General features: G+C 40.4%; 1 long non-coding RNA gene, 3 other non-coding genes and 1 pseudogene across 5 annotated transcripts; all 5 read left to right on the top strand.

Annotated features, from left to right (window-relative positions):
• The first annotated feature begins 7,309 nt into the window (after positions 1-7,309).
• On the top strand, positions 7,310-15,606 carry LOC108696788. Of its 2 annotated transcripts, XR_001932326.2 has the most exons (9): positions 7,310-7,715; positions 9,347-9,419; positions 11,079-11,115; positions 11,465-11,514; positions 12,374-12,410; positions 12,924-12,977; positions 13,863-13,899; positions 14,329-14,378; positions 15,521-15,606. It is a non-coding gene; the product is annotated as an uncharacterized LOC108696788 (long non-coding RNA). The 2 variants fall into 2 exon arrangements; XR_001932328.2 differs by lacking the exon at positions 14,329-14,378.
• LOC121395818 lies at positions 9,654-9,742 on the top strand. The gene has a single exon (XR_005962702.1). It is a non-coding gene; the product is annotated as a small nucleolar RNA SNORD88 (small nucleolar RNA).
• Positions 11,155-11,243, top strand: LOC121395816. The gene has a single exon (XR_005962700.1). It is a non-coding gene; the product is annotated as a small nucleolar RNA SNORD88 (small nucleolar RNA).
• On the top strand, positions 13,596-13,689 carry LOC121395819 (annotated as a pseudogene).
• On the top strand, positions 14,088-14,175 carry LOC121395817. The gene has a single exon (XR_005962701.1). It is a non-coding gene; the product is annotated as a small nucleolar RNA SNORD88 (small nucleolar RNA).
• Positions 15,607-25,000: the final 9,394 nt, after the last annotated feature.

The following is a 25,000-nucleotide window of genomic DNA, read 5'->3' as shown; positions in this document are numbered from 1 at the left end:
GATGCACAGTGTGTATTGAATAAACACGTTTGATTGAAGAAAACGGTGTGCTGGTCCATTCTATGCATGTATAAAGACTTTGACCGAGCACCCGGCCTGGAGAAAAAAGTGGACAGAGTGCAGGTGTTTGTACTATAATATATATATATATATATATATATATACAGTATATAGACAAAAACCATGAATATCTTGTAAATTATATCCTTATAAACGGTGAGTTCTGATGTCATTTCTGTCACATGACTCACTGAAACTTGTGTATTATAATAAATAAAGTACCCCCAGGTGCAAAATATGAGGATATTAGAAGTTTTTATATGGTCATGAAACTCCTCGGTAACTTATAATATCCTTATAATTTACAAGAGGGGGTACTTTATTCACTATATATAATTCAGATTATATACACAAGCCCAATAGAGATGAGTGTGGCCATTGGCACATAAATAGTCATATTACAGATATTTTGGGAAGAGCTCCGGGACTCTGGATCACGTTCGTTCTGTCTGGATTTGTATTTGGTTTTAAAGGAGAAGGAAAGTGATTTTATACTTGGGGGTGCCAAAAGTTAGTAACCCCAAGTGATCTCATTTACTTTCCTGACACCCCGGCCGGTGCTCCTATCAGCAAAAAACTGCACCGGCCCGGGATTCTTCCAGTGAGCACCACGGATTCATCCTCTTCCGGCTTCTTCGTTCTTCTTGTGGATGCCCATGCGCAGTAAAGAGCTGAACTTTAAAGGGATCCTGTCATCGGAAAACATGTTTTTTTCAAAACGCATCAGTTAATAGTGCTACTCCAGCAGAATTCTGCACTGAAATCCATTTCTCAAAAGAGCAAACTGATTTTTTTATATTCAATTTTGAAATCTGACATGGGGCTAGACATATTGTCAATTTCCCAGCTGCCCCTGGTCATGTGACTTGTGCCTGCACTTTAGGAGAGAAATGCTTTCTGGCAGGCTGCAGTTTTTCCTTCTCAATGTAACTGAATGTGTCTCAGTGGGACATGGGTTTTTACTATTGAGTGCTGTTCTTAGATCTACCAGGCAGCTGTTATCTTGTGTTAGGGAGCTGCTATCTGGTTACCTTCCCATTGTTCTTTTGTTTGGCTGCTGGGGGGGGGGGAAAGGGAGGGGGTGATATCACTCCAACTTGCAGTACAGCAGTAAAGAGTGATTGAAGTTTATCAGAGCACAAGTCACATGACTTGGGGCAGCTGGGAAATTGACAAAATGTCTAGCCCCATGTCAGATTTCAAAATTGAATATAAAAAAATCTGTTCTTTTGAGAAATGGATTTCAGTGCAGAATTCTGCTGGATCAGCACTATTAACTGATTCATTTTGAAAAAAAAATGTTTTTCCCATGACAGTATCCCTTTAATGAAAAAGCCGACTATTTCATTCTACTGCGCATGTGTCTGCCCAGGGAAATTTTAAGAAATAAGAAGAAGGAAAACTATCGCTCCGTGGTACTCGCTGGAAGAATCCTGGGCCGGTGCAGTTTTCTGCTCATAGGAGCACCAGCCCGGGTTTCAGATAAGCAAATACGATCACTTGGGGGTGCCTAATTTTTGGCCCCCCCAAGTATAAAGTGACTTTTGTTCTCCTTTAAGCAGTATTTAGGAAAGCAATTAAGATCTTCGAATCTGATCTCAATTGACCTTCAGGCTGATGCCAATGTGTTTCCAGAGACTTTCAAAAAAGTCATGGATTAACTTGGTTGTCTCACAGGAACACTGTAGAGTGTTTGGAGGTGGCTCTGGGATCCTGTCCCTTACAGGTTGTAGAAAGGGTAAGTATAGTCAGTGGTGTAACACCCACACGGCAGACCCCACAACCAGGAGCGTATTTACCACATAGGCACTCAAGGGCCGTCCCTTGGAGGAACCTTTGGTGACACTTCCCCTAAAGGAGCCGATTACCTTTAAATTAACTTTTAGTATGATGTAGTATGGTGTAGAGAGGGATTTTCTGAGACAATTTGCAATTGGTTTTCATTTATTATTTTTGGGGTTTTTTGAGTTATTTATCTTTTTATTCAGCAGCTCTCCGGTTTGCAATTTCTAAATTAGCAATTAATTCAAATTAGGATTATGACATCCTGAAAGTTAAAGGACATCAAAAAATGAAAATGTTTTAAAGTAATACAAATATAATACACAAAAGCCGTGAATATCTTGTAAATGATATCCTTATAAACGGTGAGTAGTGATGTCATCAGTTATAAACAGTGAGTAGTGATGTAATTTCTGTCACATGACTCACTAAAATTTGTGTATTATAATAAATAAAGTACCCCCAGTTGTAAAATATGAGGATATTATAAGTTACCTCGGAGTTCCATGACCTGTATAAAAACACTCGGCCTTCGGCCTCGTGTTTTTATATGGTCATGAAACTCCTCGGTAACTTATAATATCCTTATATTTTACAAGAGGGGGTACTTTATTCACTATATAACGTAGTGTTGTCCTGCACTGGTAAAACTGGTGTGTTTGCTTCAGAAACACTACTATTGTTTATATAAATAAGCTGCTGTGTAGCAATGGGGGCAGCCATTCAATGGAGAAAACACTCAGGTTACACAGCAGATAAGCTCTGTAGAACATAATGGTGTTATCTGTCATCCACTATTTAACCTTTGCCATACAGACTTTTTTCAATTTCTGCCATTGCTACTCAGCAGCTTGTTTATATGAACTATAGTAGTGTTTTACCAGTGCAGGGCAACAGTACATGATATTTTCATTACTTTAAAACACTTTCATTTTTTGGTGTTACTATTCCTTTAACGTAAAGGTGAACCACCCCTTTAAGCTCATAAGGTTAAAGATGTATAAAAATCTCCTCAGTTCAAGTTTAGTTGCTATGGTTAACCACACTGGTACAATTTAGCAGCTATATTTGTAATTAACCGTCCCCTTATATTAATTCTCCAGTCATCAATTACCTGTAAATATCACGGAACAGCCACTACGAACTGATTTGGTTGTAATTTTATTGTATGTGCGCCATCTAGTCAACACAAACTGGAACTGCAGGAGAATTTTTTTCCAATACATGTGGTCTTTGGCTGCTACATTTCCAGGCTCCCACCGTGCAGGCTACTAATACAGTTGGGTGGAATTGGGGAGTTTCCCTGTAGACTCCATTATAATGAAATAATCACAATTTTTAAAAATGATTTTCTTTTTCTGTGTAATTATAAAACAGTACCTTGTACTTGATCCCAACTAAGATATAATTAATCCTTATTGGAAGCAAAACCAGCCTATTGGGTTCATTTAATGTTTATATGATTTTCTAGTAGACTTAAGGTATGAAGATCCAAATTACAGAAATATCCATTATCCAGAAAACCCCAGGTCCTGCGCATTCTGTATAAGAGGTCCCATACCTGTATATAACTCCAAGGAACACACGCTGCAGCACTCCGAATCCTGTGACAGTGGTTTATTTTGCCAACAAACTAGGCAAAGTTTCGGGCTCACTCCCTTTCTCAAGCCTATGTACCTGTGTAGCACTACTCTCTAAATATATGTGTTATGAGGAAGCGGTAAACAAGCCCCACCTTCCACAATGAGGCAAAACTCGCGTGATGCTTAGTGATTGTAAGGGGCCCGAAGGCTCAGCCAGGACTAGCGGACCTAGGAGGAAGCACCAGTCCAATAGTTCAAAGTACAGGCAAGAGTTAAGAAGAAGAGTCAAATTCAGGCAATATGGTCGGTTCAGGCAGGAAAGGTTCAGTACACGGAAACAGGCAAGGGTCAATACACAGGATCAGGGATAATAATCACAAGAAGCGCACCCAGGAACTCACAAGGAAGAACCTATAGTAGGGCAGTTTGCAGTGCTTCAGCGTCTTTTATGGGCCTCTTTTGGCGCCAAAAACGGACTCAGTGACGTCATGACGCTGGCGTCCATTCTGACGCTGGCGCTTCGGCGACCAATCCGACGCCGGCGAGTCTTCTGACGCTGGCGTGATGTCACAGAAGTGCGACCAGGAGGAACCACGTGGGGAACGCCGCCATCTTGGACGCCGCCATCTTGGCACTCCAGGTAAGATCTCCTTACAGTGATACTCAATTCAATACAAAATTTAGTTTACCACTTCCTCATAACACATATATTTAGAGAGTGGTGTCACATAGGTACACAGGCTTTGAAAGGATGTAAGCCCGAAACGTTGCCTAGTTTGTTGGCACAATTAAGTCACAGGAGTGCTGCAGCGTGTGTTTCTTGGAGTTATATGTGGGTCCCTGGCAGGGGGATCAGCAGCTTGCACCCGACGCTACAACAAGCGGAGAGTTTTAGTTGAGCATCGCCCGCTTGTGATTATACCTGTATATACTTACCGCACACCCCATGGTGCTCGCTGGAGAAAACACTTGGAGGTGGCTAACTTTTGGCACCCCCAATTAAATGTGCCTTTCCTTCTCCTTTAAATAAGAATCAATTTCACTCTAAAGGGTTCAGTCACTATGAGAAGACGCATGTTAAGGTTAGAGGCTGGAGTAATTTGTTCACTATAACTTCTACACTCTTCACCTTGCACTATTTGGCCTTTTGATAGGAACACGGTGCAGCCCTCTGAGCTCAAGGAAAGCCTGTACTTAGTGCCAGGACTCCCAATGTGTATCAGCCACAGGACTACCAAAGAAGCGCCTGCTGAATGAGGAGCAGATAAGTGTCCAATGGGATCCCTATGCCCCGCCCCTTCAGTGGTGGCTACTATTCATGGAATTCACGGTTGGGCACATCTCTTTACGCCAATGAGCCTGGCAGCAATGGGAAGACGTTGGTAAAAAAACATGGCGTACCTCACCCTCTCTTTTTAAATGAGCTGTAATCCTGTCATTGTACATTGGTGAAAAATAAACCTATATTAATATATAGAGGCAGTGCAATCACAGGAACAAAATAATTGTAAGGATGGAAGCAAGGGACAAAGTCTTACAATAATTTAGCACACAAGGGCTACTGAGTAAAGAAAATGATCAGAGGGTCCTACTCACAAGAGCTTGCAGTCTAAAGGGTATGGGTAGATTTGAATAAGGAAGATGAAAGCAACCAGCGATTAATGATAAGCTGATATCTGATCAGTCAAGCTACAGAAAATATACTTCTCTAAAGGACGCAGCGACCGGCAAGCATATATACTTAAAGGAACAGTAACACCAAAAAATGTAAGTGTTTTAAAGTAATGAAAATATCATGTAGTGTTGCCCTGCACTGGTAAAACTGATGTGCTTGTTTCAGAATCACTACTATTGTTTATATAAACAAGCAATGGCGGAAACTGACAAACAGCTATATGGCACAGGTTAACTAATGGATAACAGATAACACCATTAGACAGACAGAGCTTATTTGCTATCTGCTGTGTAACCTGAGCCTTTTCTCCTTTGAATGGCTGCCCCCATTGCTACACAACATCTTATTTATATAAACTATAGTAGCGTTTCTGAAACAAACACACCAGTTTTACCAGTGCAGGGCAACACTGCATTATATTTTTATTACTTTAAAACACTTTTATTTTTTGACATTACTGTTCCTTTAAAGGGGTTGTTCACATTCACTAAGGGTCGAATTTCGAAGTTTAAAAAACTTCGAAATTCGACCATCAAATTTGATACTTCAATAGTCAAAGTATTTTTTCGATCGAAAACAGACATTTGCGATCGAAGTATCGAAGATCGATTTAATCGTTCGAATTAAACGATTCAAACGATTTTACAAAAAAATACTTTGACTGCTCAAAACTTATCCAAACACTCAGAAAGGTTATAGGAGGTCCCCCATAGGCTAAACAGCAATTTGGCAGGTTTAAGGTGGCGAAGTCGAAGTCGTTTAAAGAGACTTCAATTTTTGAATGGTGGAATTTGTGAAGTATTTTCAATTCAAATCAAATTTTGGCCTATTCGATGTTGGAAGTACCCAAAAATTACTTTGAAATTCAAAGTTTTTGAATTCGAAAATTCACTTCGACCCTTAGTTAATGGGCCCCTTAGTGTTTTATAGAGTAGCTATTGCTAAGCAACTTTTCAACTGGTCTTCATTTTTTCTTTTTTATAATTTTTGAATTATTTGCCTTTGTCTTCTGAACAAATGCTCTGTAAGGCTACAAATGTTTTGGTTTTACTACTTTTTATTACTCATCTTTCTATTCAGGCCTCTCCTATTCATATTCCAATCTCTTATTCAAATCAGTGCATGGTTGCTAGGGGAATCAGACGCGGAATTCAGACCTTATTCAAATCAGTGAATGGTTGCTAGGGGAATTCAGACCTTATTCAAATCAGTGCATGGTTGCTAGGGGAATTCAGACCTTATTCAAATCAGTGCATTGTTGCTAGGGGAATTCACACCTTATTCAAATCAGTGCATGGTTGCTAGGGGAATCAGACGCGGAATTCAGACCTTATTCAAATCAGTGCAGTGTCGGACTGGCCCACCGGGATACCAGGAAAACTCCTGGTGGGCCCAGGTGTCAGTGGGCCCTCCTGCTTCTAAAAATTTGGCCTATTTCATGGTCATTGCATATCTCTATAAGAATAAAGAGGCTAAATAGATGGAATAATATGTTATAGTATGTAAAGAAAAGAGAATAGGAGAATAGAGGTTGAGTGAGGAGAGGAAGAAAATAATACTCAGAGTGGGCCCCTGGTCTAAAGGTTTTTGGGTGGGCCCCTGGTCTAAGGGTTTATGGTGGGCCCCTGGTGTCCCAGTCCGACACTCAATCAGTGCATGGTTGCTAGGGGAATTCAGACCTTATTCAAATCAGTGAATGGTTGCTAGGGGAATTCAGACCTTATTCAAATCAGTGCATGGTTGCTAGGGGAATTCAGACCCCTGCAACCAGATGGCTGAAATTACAAACTGGAGAGATGCTCAATAAAAAAATCTAAATAACTCAAAACCCACAAACAATAAAAAATGAAAACCAATTGCAAATTGTCTCAGAATATCACTCTCTACCTCATACTAAGATAACTAAAAGGTAAGTTACCAGCAGGTCACAACTGGGTCCTGAACTTCCCCTACAGTAAGCAGAGTTGTCGAACATTCACCTGTTTTTGAGTGTTTACATCAGACCATTCCCTACCTCCAGTCACTACAAGAAATTCCCCTGTTTTTGTCGTTCGCATGAGCTCTATTTTTATTTTATTTTATTTATTTATTTTTTTTTGCTTTGCACGCATGCGCAATGCGCTACATGAGCTCTAAGCATTTATTGGCTTTCCACGCATGCGCAGTGAGCTACATGAACGCCCTGATTTCCCAGAATGCTCCCGTCTGAGAGAAACCGGAAGTTCTGGTTAAGTCCCCGCTTGCGGATCTAAATTCCTAATCAATGAAGTCTAAGGCGTACAAATGTTTAAACATGCTAAGGTTTGTGCTTTGTAGTAGACGCTCTGTGATTGTGCGTTAGACAGTGTACCTGTGATTACTTCATATCCTGTTACGTCACAGGAAGTTCCGCTTCGCGATGAGTTCTCCACCTTTGGCTCCACTCCCACTCATACACGTGTTGGGGATTGAAGCCACATGGTCTGAGTCGTGTAATGTAGGGTGACTGTGAGAGGCGTTGCGACTGCTTCTTTGCTTTTGGTGATGTCTCTGTCCGCAGAAAGATGTGCAATTACACAACATTCCCTGATGCTGCGGGGCCTACAGCACAGAGACTCCTGGGGTACTTGGGATAGGTAAGTGGCAGAGGTGCTCAAAGTAGCAACTGTGTGAGGGGATCAGCTTCCATTGGTTAAGTAATTATCTATATATATATATATATATATATATATATATATATATATATGTAATTTAATCTCTCTCTCTCTCTCAGACAAATTGGGCTACTAATTTAAAGCCCAGGCTGGTTTTGAAAGTACAAACCAGCCAAGTTACAGATTTGGGCTACTTTTTGGGCCTTTGGCTGGTACCAAAGTTTCTTTTTTTTTTTTTTGCCCTAATCTGCCAAACCTGCTTCTCCCAATGCATGTTGGGTAATGTAGTTTTTGTTTTAACAATTTACCAACTGTCAAGTTTAATGTATGACTACAATACCCAGCATGCAATGGGACTGACTTGTGTACAAGTTGGCAGCTACCAGTTTTTGGGCTCTGTTACCCAGTCTCCCATCACTCTTAAAGGGATACTGTCATGGGAAAAATTTTTTTTTTCAAAATGAATCAGTTAATAGTGCTGCTCCAGCAGAATTCTGCACTGAAATCCATTTCTCAAAAGATAGAACAGATTTTTTTATATTCAATTTTGAAATCTGACATGGGGCTAGACATTTTGTCAATTACCCAGCTGCCCCATGTCATGTGACTTGTGCCTGCACTTCAGGAGAGAAATGCTTTCTGGCAGGCTGCTGTTCTTCCTTCTCAATGTAACTGAATGTGTCTCAGTGGGACATGGGTTTTTACTATTGAGTGTTGTTCTTAGATCTACCAGGCAGCTGTTATCTTGTGTTAGGGAGCTGTTATCTGGTCACCTTCCCATTGTTCTTTTGTTTGGCTGCTGGGGGGGGGGAAAGGGAGGGGGGTGATATCACTCCAACTTGCAGTACAGCAGTAAAGAGTGATTGAAGTTTATCAGAGCGCAAGTCACATGACTTGGGGCAGCTGGGAAATTGACAAAATGTCTAGCCCCATGTCAGATTTCAAAATTGAATATAAAAAAATCTGTTTGCTCTTTTGAGAAATGGATTTCAGTGCAGAATTCTGCTGGAGCAGCACTATTAACTGATTCATTTTGAAAAAAAAATTTTTCCCATGACAGTATCCCTTTAAGCATTCTCGAATTTACTGGTGACTTTCCTCGATTTCAGACAATTTTGGGGCAAAAATCTGCTGGCCACCAAAATGTCTAGGGGTTGAGCTGTTTTACCAATATTTAATGAAATTGTATATGTATTAGGGCCTTATGGGGCCCTATACCTCCTGGGCCCCCCTCTGTAGTTACACCCCTGGTGACGGGCAAACCTGTCCCATTTTGTCTCATGGGAAAAATGTTCAAAATAGTGAAAATTTAAAAACAAAATTCACATATTCGTTTATTTTTTTAACTGCACATATTGTGCTACTTTTGAAGTGCCTCTTGGCTAGTTTTGGGCTGGTTTTGAAAATTAGACCTGGAAACCTTGCTCTCTCATGAGAGAGAGAATTCAGTATGGCAGCTCTACAGATCTACCAAGGATCGTATAGTGATGGCTAACTATAACGTTTCAGATTGGCTCCCCTATTTATGTATTTATGCTATTTATGCTATTTATGTATGCCTCATGGTGGAATATTTGGATATTATGGATTAACATTCTGCTTTTCTCCACCAGGTGTGCTGTTGAAGCTCCAGACTAATGCAGGAGAGCACGTGTGAATTAAATAAGTATGGGGCCTCACTTGAAGGTATGAGTGTTACTTCCTTCTAAAGCTTTCTTCTCCAAGCCGGTAATATAAGGGAAGGGGTCATGTAAACTTAAGAATTATTTATTACTGCTCATACGCTTAAGCCTCAGGTAGCCTTTAACAGGCATGCTACTGTTGCCCTTTGACTGTAGAGATAAAACATTTTTGATAAAGCTGGGGCTTCCAGAAATCTCTTAATAAAACTCTCAATCTCATGCCAGTGTGCAGTGACTTCTGGTTCTGTGATGTTAGCACTGGGCTCTGAATAATATGACAGACACTTGTGCCTCTCTGTCCTGACATGCAGAGGGCCTGAGGACCAGAAGAAAGTTGCACATAAAGAACTGGGTCAGGCTTACTATGTTTTAAAGGGGTTGTCCACCTTCCAGACCCTTTTCAGTTCAGTTGTTTTTAGATTATTCACCAGAACTATATATTTCAAGTTTCTGGTGTTTGTCTGGCAGCTCAGTAATTCAAGTGCAGATTTTCAACTGTTACAATTTTGCTCTTAGCAGCATCTCTGGAGTATTCTCAACTATTGTATTCCAACAACTGCCTTTAATGAAACCCAGAGATTCTGCTCAGCAGGGACAAAGATAAGAAATGTATCAACTAAATGTATCCATTTAGAACAGTTGGTCTGTGACCCCCCCCCTTCAGAGCTGCTTTAGAAAGACATAAGGTGAAAATGACTTTACACTTCAATATTAGAAAAATCGGTCAAAAATAAAAAAAAAATAGAAAGTAATTGAAAAAATTTATTTTTCTGGTGAAATAAAGACTGAGACCTTTTTAGCAATGTGTCAATGGCATGTGTGATGCTTACTCTGTTTTGCCATTGTGTCATTAATAGATTGCAAATTAAATGCAATTATGCAAAGACAATACATTGTATATGTATAGTATAACTGTGTATAACCACAGTTTGTTCTCTAGGCTTTGTTATTCTCTGGATATGCTGTATGTTTCCAAGGGAAACTAGCCCTGTGCAAAAAGTCTCCTAACTTCAGCTCCTATCACACTATTCTACCTGCACTATGCTGGAGGCCTATCACCTAGTTGTGGAGTTACATGAGAGTTGAGTTAGACACACTAGAGGTTTCTCAGGGGGACAATTTAAATGTGGTATACTGTGTATGCTCTTGCAGTGGTATCAACATGAGTACAACCTCTTATAATACATCATAAGTGGGTGGGGGGAAGCATGAACATTGTCTTATAGAGGGTGAAATAAAGCATACTAAGCAAACTCTACTCCAAAAATAGCTCGTGCACATGTCTGAAATTCATTAATTTAACATATATGTATAAGGTAGGGATGCACCGAATACAGGATTCAGAATTGGCCGAATCCGTCTGCCAGGCCGAACGAATCCTAATTTGCATATGCAAATTAGGGCCAGGAAGGAAAATGCATGACTTTTGGTCACAAAACAAGGAAGTAAAAAAGTTTTCCCCTTCCCACCCCTAATTTGCATATGTGGGTTCGGTATTCAGCCGAATCTTTCGTGAAGGATTCGGGGGTTCGGCAAAATCCACAAAAGTGGATTCGGTTCATCCCTAGTATAAGTAGCATTCGAGTTTTTGCTGCAGGTTTTTCTATAGCCTCTCACATGTTTATTATAAATGGTGTATTGAAATATTCCATTTGTATTTCAGGGTACTGCTTAAGTGGCCACAGACACCCTCAAGTCTGGTAAGTTCTTTCTCATTTGTATGTTAAAGTGGATGAGACCTGTCCCTGTGATGTCAGCACTGGGCTCTGAATTCTGAGTGACAACTGTGCCCCACTGTGACTTGACATGCAGTGGGACTGAGGGACAGGTTGTCTGTTTTGGGGTCAGAGGGATTATCCGTTAAATTCATAGGATAAATGTGATATCTATTCTTGAGTACTTATTCATCTTGACACATTACACTGTAGCAGAATAAACATTATTGTATACAGAATAATGGGTAACTTTACCCACTTTATGTGAATGTGTATATATAGGTGTATGTGCAAGTCCCTTTTAATTCCATTGACTCTGTTCTTTTTTTTGTAGCTTGCAGGTATCCCACCAGACTTGTATATCAGGCAAATGGTAAAATTAAGGTATGTAGTCCGGAGATTGATAACAAATCCTAAACTGTATATGAATTGTTTACATACGTGCATGCCATAGCACTACAACATTTATTGCATCTTTAAAGGGAACTTTCACAAAAACAAACCATTTAATATAAGCTTCATGTTACAGAAATAAGAAAGTTCTAATTATGATCAGTTCAAAATTCTAGAATTCTCAAATCAATTTACTATTCGTTATCCTATTGGAAATCTCTCTCCATGTAGGTGTTCGAGCCAGAGTTTTGATCTTGAGTTAGGTCTAATACATTATTTTGGGTCAGCTTCCTTCGCCTGTTAGTTTTTATTGGTTCTAACCATTTTCAGAATACGTCCCCCTCCCAGATTTTAGACCTGTCAATTAAAATGTGCCAGACTTATGTATGAAGGGACAGATTGGTGAGAAGGAAAGTGAAGGTTTTCTTATTTTCATGAGAAGAAGCTGGTTTATAGAAACCATGAACAGTGTGTCTGCCAGAAATAAAGCCGACCAAATGAAGTTTCTTTCTCTGAGGGGAAATGCTGAGTTGCATTTATCAGCTGGGCTCCTGAGCTGTAAAATACCTCGACACTAGACTGGTTACAGGTACACTTAGTTTACTAGGTGATAGTTCATCCCTGTGATGTGAGCACTGGGCTCTGAAGCCTCATTTGCTGATACTCCTGCCTCTCTGACTTTGACATGCAGAGAGACTGAGGGAATGATCTGCCTATTACTTAACTATGTTTTAGAGAACTTGCTGATTCTGCTCCACCATTGTAACCTGAAATTTTGTCAATCCAGAGGATGTTGCATGTTATAAATGATCCGTTGCCCTGTTGTACTAAATTACTTTTTCTTTTAAAGGTGCAGGGACCTTTATATGAAGTTGCCCTGTTAATGGGTAAGCACCTAGGGATGGCGATTTATCTGCTAAAAGGGACATTGTACCCAAAACACAACATACTGCAGGTTCAGTAATCAGGCATATCTGTTTTTACATGTGAAAACAAGCCTTGGGCTTGTGCTAACGTTCATCCAAAGACTTATCATAAATCAGCATCCAAATGTTAATTTTAAGAACTGATGGGAAGATAGTAGATATGTGCTGGAAGGGAGAGTTGTTCTAGCCAGTTCAGCAGTACACTAACTGGCTGCTCGCTCTTGCATCCACTTATTGTGGATGCAATACTATATTGTGTGTTCATGCTCATTTGTACTGTACATAAAATGTTAAAGTAATTGAGACCTGTCCATGTGATGTTAGCACTGGGCTCTGAATTCTGAGTGACAACTGTGCCCCATTGTGACTTGACATGCAGTGGGACTGAGAGAGAGGTCTTCTGCAGGGGAGGGAGGAAGAAATATATCTAGTAAAGTCATATGAGAAATGTGATGGCCGTTTTTTCTATTTTAGCTTGCAGGTAGCTCACCAGACCTGTACACTATTCTCAGGCACATTGAGATGGAGGTATGTATAAAGATAACTAAATGACAAAAAATCTGGCTTCTCATTTTTTAACTTTTTTTTTTTTTTTTGTGAGACTGGACAGTGTTTATGCAGTGGAGATGTAGTACAAATGGAAGTTCCTTTCCCTAAGCCAGGAGTGCCCATACTTTACTAAAGTGAGGTCTACTATTAGTTATGTTGTCCCATTATGATCTACATCCATAATTTCTCTTGCCTAATTGGGGGATACAGGCACCATGGGGATGAAGATCCTGCAGCTGGAGAATGGACACTTAACTAATGCCATGGAAAATATACTTGCATATTACATTGATTTTTAAGAGAATTTATATTGCTATATTTAAAAAACAACTATTTCTTATATAGCTTTAACATTATAAATATCTGAATTAAAAGAATAAAACAGGAGTTTGATTTAGACAATCTGTTGACTGATCACCGGCTAACGGCCTACTGGTAGTTGCCAATCTTGGACACCCCTGCTCTAAGTGCATTGCTTCTAAAGCAAAGAAGTTCTGATTATCTGTACGCAAATATGACTGTCTGCTTGTCTCTTGGTGTTTACACTCTCTGACACTGAGAGTGCTTAGATTCACAGTTAGTTTACTAGGTGATAGTTCATCCCTGTGATTTGAGCACTGGGCTCTGAAGCCTCATTTGCTGATACTCGTGCCTCTCTGTGACTTTGACATGCAGAGAGACTGAGGGATTGATCTGCCTATTACTTAACTATGTTTTAGAGAACTTGCTGATTCTGCTCCACTTAAGAGTAGCAACCATTGTAACCTGAAACTTTGTCAATCCAGAAGATGTTGTATGTTACAAATGACCCTTTTCCCTGTTGTACTAAACTATTTATTCATTGTTTGTTTGTTTTTTTTTAAGGTGCAGTGACCTTTATGTCAAACTGACCTGTTGATGGGTAAGTTCCTAGGGATATAAACTTGGGCAAAAACACTACATTTTTAGCTTCCGCATTAAAAATGTTAAGGTTAGGAGCCGGTAACTTTTATTTTTTTTTTTATTTTTTTTATTTTTTTAATTAAGCCTGTTGTGTTTGTGTTCAATCAACTACACAACCTTTGACCCTGTGTTAATGTGCAGTGACTTCTGTTCCAATGATGTTAGCACTGGGCTCTGATTTATATGACAGATAATGTGCCCCTCTGTCCTGACATACAGAGGGTCTGAGGGCCAGAGTGAACTGTACAGGTCTGCATTTGCCTTGTAGGTGCAATATCCAAGTCTCCAATGTTTAAGATAGGGCAACTAAAGGCCCAACACAGGTATTCTGTGAACACTGTTTAAAGAATAACCGCTTCAATAAAATGAAGGATATTTTGTATTTCAGGAAGGGCAACTTAACGATTTGACATTTTGTGACATGCACTTTATACCAAGGTAAGATGCTCAATTTGACTGTTTATAAGCTATGATGTCAGCACTGGGCTCTGAAATCTGAGTGGAAACTGTGCCCCACTGTGACTTGACATGCACTGGGACTGAGGGATAGGTCGTCATCTGGAGTAAAATATTTTCCACTCCAGAAGGAGAGTAGAAAATAAATCCCAACTATTGGATCATGATAATGTTACAGTAACAAGTGAAAAACTAGTTAAAGGGATCCTGTCATCGCAAAACATGTTTTTTTCCACAACACATCAGTTAATCGTGCTACTCCAGCAGAATTCTGCACTGAAATCCATTTCTCAAAAGAGCAAACAGATTTTTTTTATTTTCATTTATGAAATCTGACATGGGCTAGACATTTTGTCAATTTCCCAGCTGCCCCTGGTCATGTGACTTGTGCCTGCACTTTAGGCGAGAAATGCTTTCTGGCAGGCTGCTGTTTTTCCTTCTCAATGTAACTGAATGTGTCTCAGTGGGACATGGGTTTTTACTATTGAGTGTTGTTCTTAGATCTACCAGGCAGCTGTTATCTTGTGTTAGGGAGCTGTTATCTGGTTACCTTCCCATTGTTCTTTTGTTTGGCTGCTGGGGGGAAAAAGGGAGGGGGGTGATATCACTAACTTGCAGTACAGCAGTAAAGAGTGATTGAAGTTTATCAGAGCACAAGTCACATGACTTGGGGCAGCTGGGAAATTGACAATATGTCTAGCCCCATGTCAGATTTCAAAATTGAATATAAAAAATCTGTTTGCTCTTTTGAGAAATGGATTTCAGTTCAAAATTCTGCTGGAGCAGCATTAACTGATTCATTTCGAGAGAAAAAAAAAAAATCCCATGACAGTATCCCTTTAATGTTATCAGGGCAGGATGGGAAGGTGGTACTAAAGTCAGGAAGTGTTGCAGCACAGGGAGGACTCTTAAGACATAGGAAGGTTAATTCATGGGTCACAAACTGGGACAGGGCTTTTGGGGAAGTGGATGAGGTTTGGGCATAATGGGGTGTAGCAAGGGTCCTGTTAATTGATTATGATTACTGACATCAGCCTAGTATTTTATATGGTATAAATGTGTGTATATGTGTAAGTTATTTTTATTTAATTTGTCACAACCTGATTACTTTTGTTTTCTTGCAGATTTGGTGCGAGGATTCCGTGTGTTGAAAGAATCATAATATTAATATAACAAACATGCTTCTAAAAATAAACCAATGTTGAAATGATTGCTGTGTGTTTTGGGCTGACGTTAAACTTGAATTCATATATTGCTCTGTCTAAAGGTGGGCAAGGGGTTGCTTATTTTAGAATACATGGCTTCTTTTTTCTATTCTCCATACATATTCCAAATCTTTGTCTTGTGTTGGCAAGTTATGCAGCTCTTGTACAGTAAATTAGGAAATCCCAATTTAAATAGGGGATTCACGGGTGGGTCGTTATTAAAATAAGTTCCATTGTGGAAGCCCTTGTAAGCCCAGTGACATTGTTGCAGATACAGCTTGCTTCTTTTAAGTCTGTCTAAACTTGTAAATTCCAAGTTCTTTTAACGATCTTTTTCTAGAAAAACCTTTCTCATCTTGTGTAACCCACTAGTAAAGTATATGCAGCTGAACCTAATCACAGTTATCTTTTGCCGAATGCCACGATTAATATGTCCAGTGCATGATCTTCTTTATCCTGAAACCGCACTCTTCTGTGCTGGACAGCTCGCATACTGCTCCCAATCTCAAAGTGCTCCATTGCGCATGCACCACCGTGCTGATAGGATCTAATGCACTACAGTTTTGGCATTTCTCAGACCCCACTGAATTATGGGTTATAAGGATTTTTTTTTTTTTACTGTGTGCACTGGATTAGACAGCTGTACCAAAGTCTTTCCTTGTCCTTTAAAGATTTTTTTTTTATAAACCAGACACTGAAAAATGAATACATTGAGATGGTTCTACTTGCTGATGACTTAAGTTTATTTAAGGTTTATATTTTCTTACATGGCATTTGTGTGTTCTCAAGAAACATCATTATCAGTGTCAATCCAAGAATTCCCACAGTGATCGACAAAGCCAGGACAAATGGCTAATTTGCATACAGCGGGAAGTTAAAGTTTAATGGACGTATAGTCACTTTGCCCTTGAGTAAATTTGCCCCCATATACACACCAACTAGCAAATGTGTGGAACACCAAATGTTTCCCCAGTCAGTGACATGTTAACAGGGAGACTAAAGAGCATAAGATGTTCTCTGCAAAGATGGTCAGGTACTGGGTTGGAGGTATGAAGGTTGGAGATGCCTGTGAGGGAGAAAGGAGGCTGATAAGCCATGCACTGGTTTAGGCCAAGTCAATAAAACTGTAGGGGTGTAGTAACTATAGGTTCTGATGTTGGGGGGGGGGTGTTGTAAGTGGTTGGAGAAGTGTACTAGTAGAAGGCCAGTCAAGTGAGTAGTGAGGTTCTGAAGGGACTGGGCAATTGAAGGTGGGCCAGATGCTGGAGCAGCAGGTGATAGGAAGGTGTTAAGGGGACAGGGAGTAGGATTGGAAGACTTTTGCAAGGTGGAGATGAGATGTTCATGTGTGTGAATGCCTAGTGTATTTCTGTAGCTTTCCCACATTTGTTTGTGACTATGCAGGTAATATTTAAACTTAATGTCTAACTTGTCAAGTCATTTACACTGTAGAAGTCACTTCACCCTGAAGCTAAGCCCCTCTGCTGCCCCTTGGTTAGAATTAGTTATTGGTGATATAAATGTGCTATAGCTTTGAATAACCTATGCTAGGAGGTTTCCGTTATGCACTGAGGGTGGTGCTGATAATAAGAGCTTCCATTGTACTGCAATTCATTGTAAATAATACAATTAGGTTCAAGTTGTCCAGTCCTAATGATTGACCATAATACCTCAGGCGCAATCTTTTCTCCAGTCCTTTGAAATCGCTGGTGCCACAAGTTGAGTGAAGTTGAGCACTGGGCAGAGAGCGGCACATCCAGGCAGCACCAATTCATAAGGTTCCCTGTCTGTCTAATTTCGGTAGAACATTCTCACACTGTGGGTACTGGAGCATAGATAAATACAAGTATTCAGTGTGAAAATCTGCTCTGTCGGACAATTGTTACAAAAGAAAAGAGGGGTAAAACATCACTCACCCCCAGGCCCTACTGACTTACCCATTAACCTCCTTGTAGAATTCAAATAAGTGGCAAGAGGAATAAGGAGGGTGCAAATTGTTGTAAACTTTTAGGGCTCCCTGTATAGCTATGAGGGTGCTGTTGTGCTATCATGGACACAAGGAAAGAAACTGTAATTAATAAAGACCTAAAGAGGACATTGATTTATAGGATCCTTGCAATATAAAGATAATGATAAACTGTTCTGTCATTTTAATTATGAAATCTCTATTCGAAATTTACAAAGCTATTGATCTAAAAAGATCAGACCGTGGGTTCACTCCCTGTCTGTAGGACAAGGTGCAATGAACCAAGACAGTGGGGTGATTCTAATACATAATCATCTAATGCAATGTCTGGTTTACTTTACTGTGATATCATATAGTGTACGACGGCAGCAGAAGCAGCTGCCAAATTTGTTTGCCAAGCTTGATATTGTCACCAGAACAAAGGTGACCCGTGATTACGAAATATCCACACGCATGCGACTAATGAAAAATATGCACCAAGTTTTATTTACTAAGAGCAGTGATCCCCAACCAGTAGCTCGTGAGCAACATGTTGCTCTCCAACTCCTTGGATGTTGCTCCCAGTGGCCTCAAAAGAGGTGCTTATTTTTGAATTCCAGGCTTGGAGGCAAGTTTTCACTGCATAAAAACCAGGTGCACTGCCAAACACAGCCTAAATGTAGGTTGACAATCCACATAGGGGCTACTAAATGGCCAATCACAGCCCTTATTTGGCACCCCAGGAACATTTTGCATGCTAGTGTTGCTCCCCAACTCCTTTTATTTCTGAATGTTGCTCACGGGTTCAAAAGGTTGGGGATCCCTGACTAAGAGGGATAATTGTAAAAGTATGTTAAAGGACATGTAAAGCCTACATTTTCCTACCATGTATAAAAGTCGGCATATCTTCTCCTCCCAAGCCACATCATTGTACTGCATATTCCCCCTCCATTTGGCAGCGCCATTACATTTTCCTAAAACAAATAGCAGCTTTCACCCGGCGGCCATTTTCCCTCTGACACGTTATCAGTAACATTGAGTCACGTATGCTGTAAAGTTCATACAATGCAGAATGCAGGTTTACACAGGCACAACATATTTTGAGAAAAGTTCTGCTGGGGTTGAGTACTGTAATGGTTAAGCTGAGCTCAGGAGAAAAAAATAGTATCAGACAGCTAGAGTTTCTATGGGAAACAGCAATGCTATCTCTTCATTGGCTGTTAGACTGGAGGATGTGTTTAGTAACCTGAGCTGAGAAGAACTGAGCATGCTCATAAGTCAACAGCCAAAGCAAATTCCTGAGGGAGTGGTTTAGAGGAGTAAAAGGATTTCTAAGTGATTAAGGGGATGCTGCAGCCTTACTGTCAACCATTTAACAATCAGAATGGCAGTTATTTAAAGAGGCTGTTCACTGATTACATTTTTGTGGAGGGGGTTTACATGTCCTTTAAAGGAAAACTATACCCTCCAAACAATGTAGGTCTCTATAAAAAGATATTGCATAAAACAGCTCATATGTAAAACCCTGCTTCATGTAAATAAACCATTTTCATAATAATTTTTTTAGTAGTATGTGCCATTGGGTAATCATAAATAGAAAATTGCCATTTTAAAAAATAAGGGCCGCCCCCTGGGATCGTACGATTCACTGTACTCACAAACATACCAACAAACCATACATGTTAGGTCACATGAGCCAATTAACAGACAGAGTTGTGTCTTTTGCTTCTACACTTCAAGAGCTGGAGTATTTCTGGTCAGGTGATCTCTGAGGCAGCACACAGACCATCACGAAATGGTGGCTCAAGGCAAGAGGTGTAAAAAGGCAATATTTACTTAAATATATATTCCAGTTTGGTAAGATTCTTTAATATACCACTTAATATGATATAAACTGTTGCTTAAGTGTTCATTTTGGGGGTATAGTTTTCCTTTAAGCAAAATAAAAACATAAAATCACTGGGGGTGCCCATAGGTTAGATACTTCCCAATGATTTAGATCTCTTACCTTCTACCCTGAACCAATGCCCCTCTTCTTTACAAAGCACAACGGGCCAGGGTAGTGATGGGTGAATTTATTCGCCAGGTGCAAATTCGCATCAAATTTCTGCGTTTCCCCACCGGCGAATAAATCCATAAATTGCCACGAAAATTTGCACGTCAACAAAATTTTGCCGCCGGGATCAATTTATGCATGCCCATTGATTTTAATGCAATCGGACAAAATAGACGCGCATCAAATTGTCGCCACGGGAAATTCGCTAATTTTTCAGCGAAACGGGACAAGTTCACCCATCACTAGCCCAGGGTACTTTTGTGCACCTTAGGCAGCAAGTAGCTAGTCCCAGCCTTCAAAGTGTCCACTCCATGAAGCCTAGGGCAAGATGGCGGTAATACTTGATTAGAGTCAGTGGGGGTGATTTATATACAATGGGCAAATTTGCACCTGAGCAGTTCCCCATGGCAACCAATCAGATGTTTGCTTTCATTGTTCCTCTTCCAGCTGGCTGTAAAAAGATAACCACTGATTGGTTGTTATGAGTTACTAACCAGGATCAACTTTGCCTGTTATTCATAAATGAGCCCCAATGAGATCTAACTAACATATAGCACCCCCAAGTGATTTCATGCTTCCTTCTCCTAACAAAAATGCTCCATAATTTTCTTCCCAATTTTCACCCTAACTGACCTTCAAGTTGAAATTACTTAATTCATAGTTCATTTAGTAGAACAAACAGGTGTTGTTCCCAATACCCCTGTAACAACCCATAGTTTGAGAACCACTGAGGCTATGGAGGTTATTCTTTGTAGTATCAACAGTAATCCAGACAAATTAATATTTTATGGGCAGATAAATTACATATATGTACTTGTACATGTTAAACATTTGGCAAGACCCGCCAGCACTTATGGCAGAATTCAGACAGTATCTCTCAGGGTGGCTGAAAAAACTAGGGATGCACCGAATCCACTATTTTAGATTTGTGGTGAACCCTCGAATCCTTCACGAAAGATTTGGCTTAATACCGAATTGAATCTGCAAATGCAAATTAGGGGTGGCGAGGGGAAAACATTTTTCCTTCCTTGTTTTGTGACAAAAAGTCATGCAATTTCCCTCCCCACTTCTAATTTGCATATGCAAATTCGGATTCGGTTCTGCCGGCAAAAGGATTCGGCCGAATCCCGACCTGAATCCTGGATTTGGTGCATCCCTAGAAAAAAAAATCGCTATTTTTAAACGATGCTGCAAAAGTCTTAGTTCCCCAGCAAAGAAAGGTCTGTTAATCAATTGCCTTGTCTTACATTGTATCAACAATCTGAGCCACCAGAGCAGAGAATAGAAAAGGTACAAACACTGATTTCAATAGCAAAATATATACAAATAACTTAAAAACCATAGAAAATATGTAATGAATGTATGTTGCAAAATTGCTCAGAATTATGTTTTCTTTTATCAGGCAAAACAAAAAAAATTTTTGGGTTGACAACTAGAAAGAATCTTTGCCCAAGGGCTTCATAGGAAAGGGAGTGTTGGGCTCTGTGTCTGTCACTGTAGATTTTGATCAGATTTTGTGGCTCAGACCTTTATCTGACCCACAAAATTTTGTTATGCAACAGCAGGAGATTTTGTTTGAGGGCATGCGCCCTTGAAAGGCTATATGGTAAATATGGCCCTGCTTGTGGTTATTCTTGAGACAGGCTTTGTCATATAATCATCTTATATAATAATAATCACCTACCTGGAAGGCACCAGCCACAGCCCAGAAGGTAAACCTGACAACACCCTAACCTTCCAGCTATTACGACATATAAAAAAAATATTAGCGCTACTGTATACCGGTAATGCTTTTTGCCTTCCAACTCACCTTTAAATGAGAACTAAAGTTTAACTAAAGAAGTAGCTAAAAATTATGTGCATTATGTTTTGTGCTTCTGTACCAGCCCAAGGCAACCACAGCCCTTTAGCAGTAAAGATCTGTGTCTCCAAAGATGCCCTAGTAGCTCCCCATCTTCTTTTCTGCTGATTCACTGCACATGCTCTGTGCTGCTGTCACTTACTGAGCTTAGGGACCCACTCACAATATACAGTACACATAGAATAGAAATGTCACAATATAAGGCGGATTAGTAATTAATACAGATAATTACTACATGGCAGCACAGAAACCAGTGCAATTAGCATCAGAATTTAATAATCAGCAAACCTGTAGCATCAGCTTATATTACAGGGGAAGCTCATTTTCTGCTGGATAATTAGTGACGACCCCTAAGCTTAGCTTCTCAACAGCCAATCAGAGCCCACTGAGCATGTGAGTGTCACAGACACTTTCCAAGATGGTGACCCCCTGTGACAAGTTTGAAGTCCTGGATCATTTCTGCTATTGAGATGCTGAAACTTTAAGCTGGTGCAAGTCAAGAGTATAAAATATGGCATTTTTACCCATTTTCATTTTTAGGGTTTAGTTCTCCTTTAACCAAGTAATGCCATTTAATTTCCTTTGTACTTAACATTAATATTGAGGTTGAAAGAAGACGCAGGTCTATCAAGGTTAACACATTTTTAAAATCAATCCCTGTCTAAGTACAATGTAAGTTCATAGAACACAGAAGGATCAGTTTATTCAGGAACCAGTTAATCTGCCTCTATGTTTCTGGGTTGTGGGCGGAAACTGGAGACCCACAGAGACAGGGAGGATGGTCAGAATCAAACTCAGAAACCCAGCACTGCAGAGGAATGTTGATAATAACTGAACTTCCATGCTGCCTTATTCTTCTTTTAATACAGTGATCCCCAACCAGTAGCTCGTGAGTAACATGTTGCTCCCCAACCCCTTGGATGTTGCTCCCAGTGGCCTCAAAGCAGGTGCTTAATTTTGAACTCCAGGCTAGTTGCATAAAAAACATGCATAGTACTAATCAGAGCCTCCTATTGGCTGCCAGTCCAGATAGGGGCTACCAAATGGCCAATCACAGCCCTTAATTTGCACCAACCAGGAATATTTTTCATGCTTCTGTTGCTTGTCAACTGTTTTTACATCTGAATGAGGCTCACGGGTAAAAAAAATGTTGGGGACCCCTGGCAAACTTAAATGTCCCGGTTGAACTCTAACCTGGCAGAAGAGCGTGTCATAGACCTTCCAGACCCAATGAGAGATAGTGGTCTCTGCTCTGTAACCTGTTTAGTTTGCTATAAGTTCCATGAAGTCCTGCGTATAAAAGCAAAAGTATGTGAGGATAAAATGAACTAGAAAGAAAAAAAATAATCACATTTAATTGAGATGGAGGGGCAAGGAGGAAAACCCATACATGTAGTTTTTTTCTTACTGATCTGCCGCTATCCAGCCTGTCCAGTTTAATTTGGAAATCCACACATGATAATATTCCATTAATCTTAAATTAATTGTTATATGAAAACAGGACGCCGGCGCGATGATGTCAAGCAAGTTGGCACCAAATTCAAAATAAAAGGATGCCCAGGACGCCGATTCAATACCCAATTATAGGATCTGTTTCATGCATTCCTGGGTGTCTGTTAATTCTGTATCTATTGATTCCTGGAGTATAACCCTGCCTGAACTTGACCTTGCTACCCTTCTGCCTGCCTATTGATCTCTGCCTGGACTTTGACTTCGCTATTGTTCCTGAACCCTTGTCTGTACCGTGAACTTGGACTTAACCCCTAAGCTTCCTCCTTGGTCCGGACTACTCCCGCTGGGAGCCCCCTGACACTCTCCAGTTTGCAATTTTAGCAATCTGATTGCTATGGGCTAAATGACCCTAGCAAGTAGGGATGTGCAGGCTGCGGGATGGGCGGGTTCGGGCCAACCTCGCACGCTCCTTTCCAGGTCGCGGGCAGGTGACCTTCCAAATGCCGACTTCCGGGTTGAGCTTTTATAGAAGCGCGCCTCTTGCCCCGACCCTTTTGTGACGTCATCAGCGTGGTGGTGCGGGATCCTTATCATTTACAGTAGGGGGTACATTATTCCTTATAATACATGAGTGATACTCAGAGTTCCCTGTATAACTCAGCCTGCAGCCTTGTGTCTTTATATGGTCACAGAACCCCTCAGTGACTTCTAATATCCTTATCCTTTACAGTAGGGGGTACATTATTCCTTATAATACATGAGTGATACTCAGAGTTCCCTGTATAACTCAGCCTGCAGCCTTGTGCCTTTATATGGTCAGAGAACCCCTCAGTGACTTCTAATATCCTTATCCTTTACAGTAGGGGGTACATTATTCCTTATAATACATGAGTGATACTCAGAGTTCCCTGTATAACTCAGCCTGCAGCCTTGTGCCTTTATATGGTCACAGAACAACCCCTCAGTGACTTCTAATATCCTTATCATTTACAGTAGGGGGGGTACATTATCCCTTATAATACATGAGTGATACTCAGAGTTCCCTGTACAACTCAGCCTGCAGCCTTGTGTCTTTATATGGTCACAGAACCCCTCAGTGACTTCTAATATCCTTATGATTTACAGTAGGGGGGGTACATTATCCCTTATAATACATGAGTGATACTCAGAGTTCCCTGTACAACTCAGCCTGCAGCCTTGTGCTTTTTTATGGCCACATAAACCCTCAGTGACTTCTAATATACTTATCATTTATAGAAAGGGGTACATATCAACATACACCATATCAACATACATCATAAATGACAGCTCCATTTTTTTTTTCAGCACAACTCCATATTCCGCCTTATTTTTAGGCAAAAATCCACAATGGTAGCAGGAGACAGGTGACTCACCTTCCAGCTGTTTACTTTGTCCTGATATTCTGGCTGCTGGATCGTCTCCCTCATTAGCTCATAATACCTTGGACAGTCCTTTGAGGGGAATTTCAGGAGCTGGAAATCAGTACAATGGGTCATGTCAGGCTCTGGTGCTGTTGCTGCTGTTTGTCTGTGAAGGAACAATGCCAAAGCTTTGGGGCAGTAGTTTAATGAGCAGCCAGGATTGGCAGAAGCACCAGCTGGAAATTTGTTGGAATTCACAAAATGTAGGATTTGCCCAGGGATAAAGAAACTTCTGCATGCTTTTCATTTGCTGAACTAGGCCATTAACCCCCATTTTTTAAAGGGCACCTAAAATATTTTCCCCCATCAAAGGTGCAGGCTGTTGGGGGTAACAGTAGTTTTTTTTTTTTTGTTTTTTTTTAAATTGGCCCCCTCAGCACTAGGACACCAGCTCCCAGTACAAGTGGCCATGTTGTGCAGAGTGCATATGCATAATGTGCATAATGAGCTTCTGACATCATGAGCCAAGCAGGATTTGTGGAAAGGCCACCAAGGCCCGGGCCTAGGGCGGAAGGATTTAAGGGGGGCGGCATGAAGCCCAACCACATCCACATTGGTTCGGAAGTTCTGGGGCTGATCATGAGATAAAATAGTTCTTCAATTTCCCCATTTGCCAATCCCCAATGCTCACAACCGGATGAGG

This window comes from Xenopus laevis, chromosome 7L (genome assembly GCF_017654675.1).
Source record: "Xenopus laevis strain J_2021 chromosome 7L, Xenopus_laevis_v10.1, whole genome shotgun sequence".
NCBI classification, from domain to species: domain Eukaryota; kingdom Metazoa; phylum Chordata; class Amphibia; order Anura; family Pipidae; genus Xenopus; species Xenopus laevis.
Note: the sequence above shows the minus strand (reverse complement) of the source record. Positions and strands in the feature narration are given on the sequence as shown.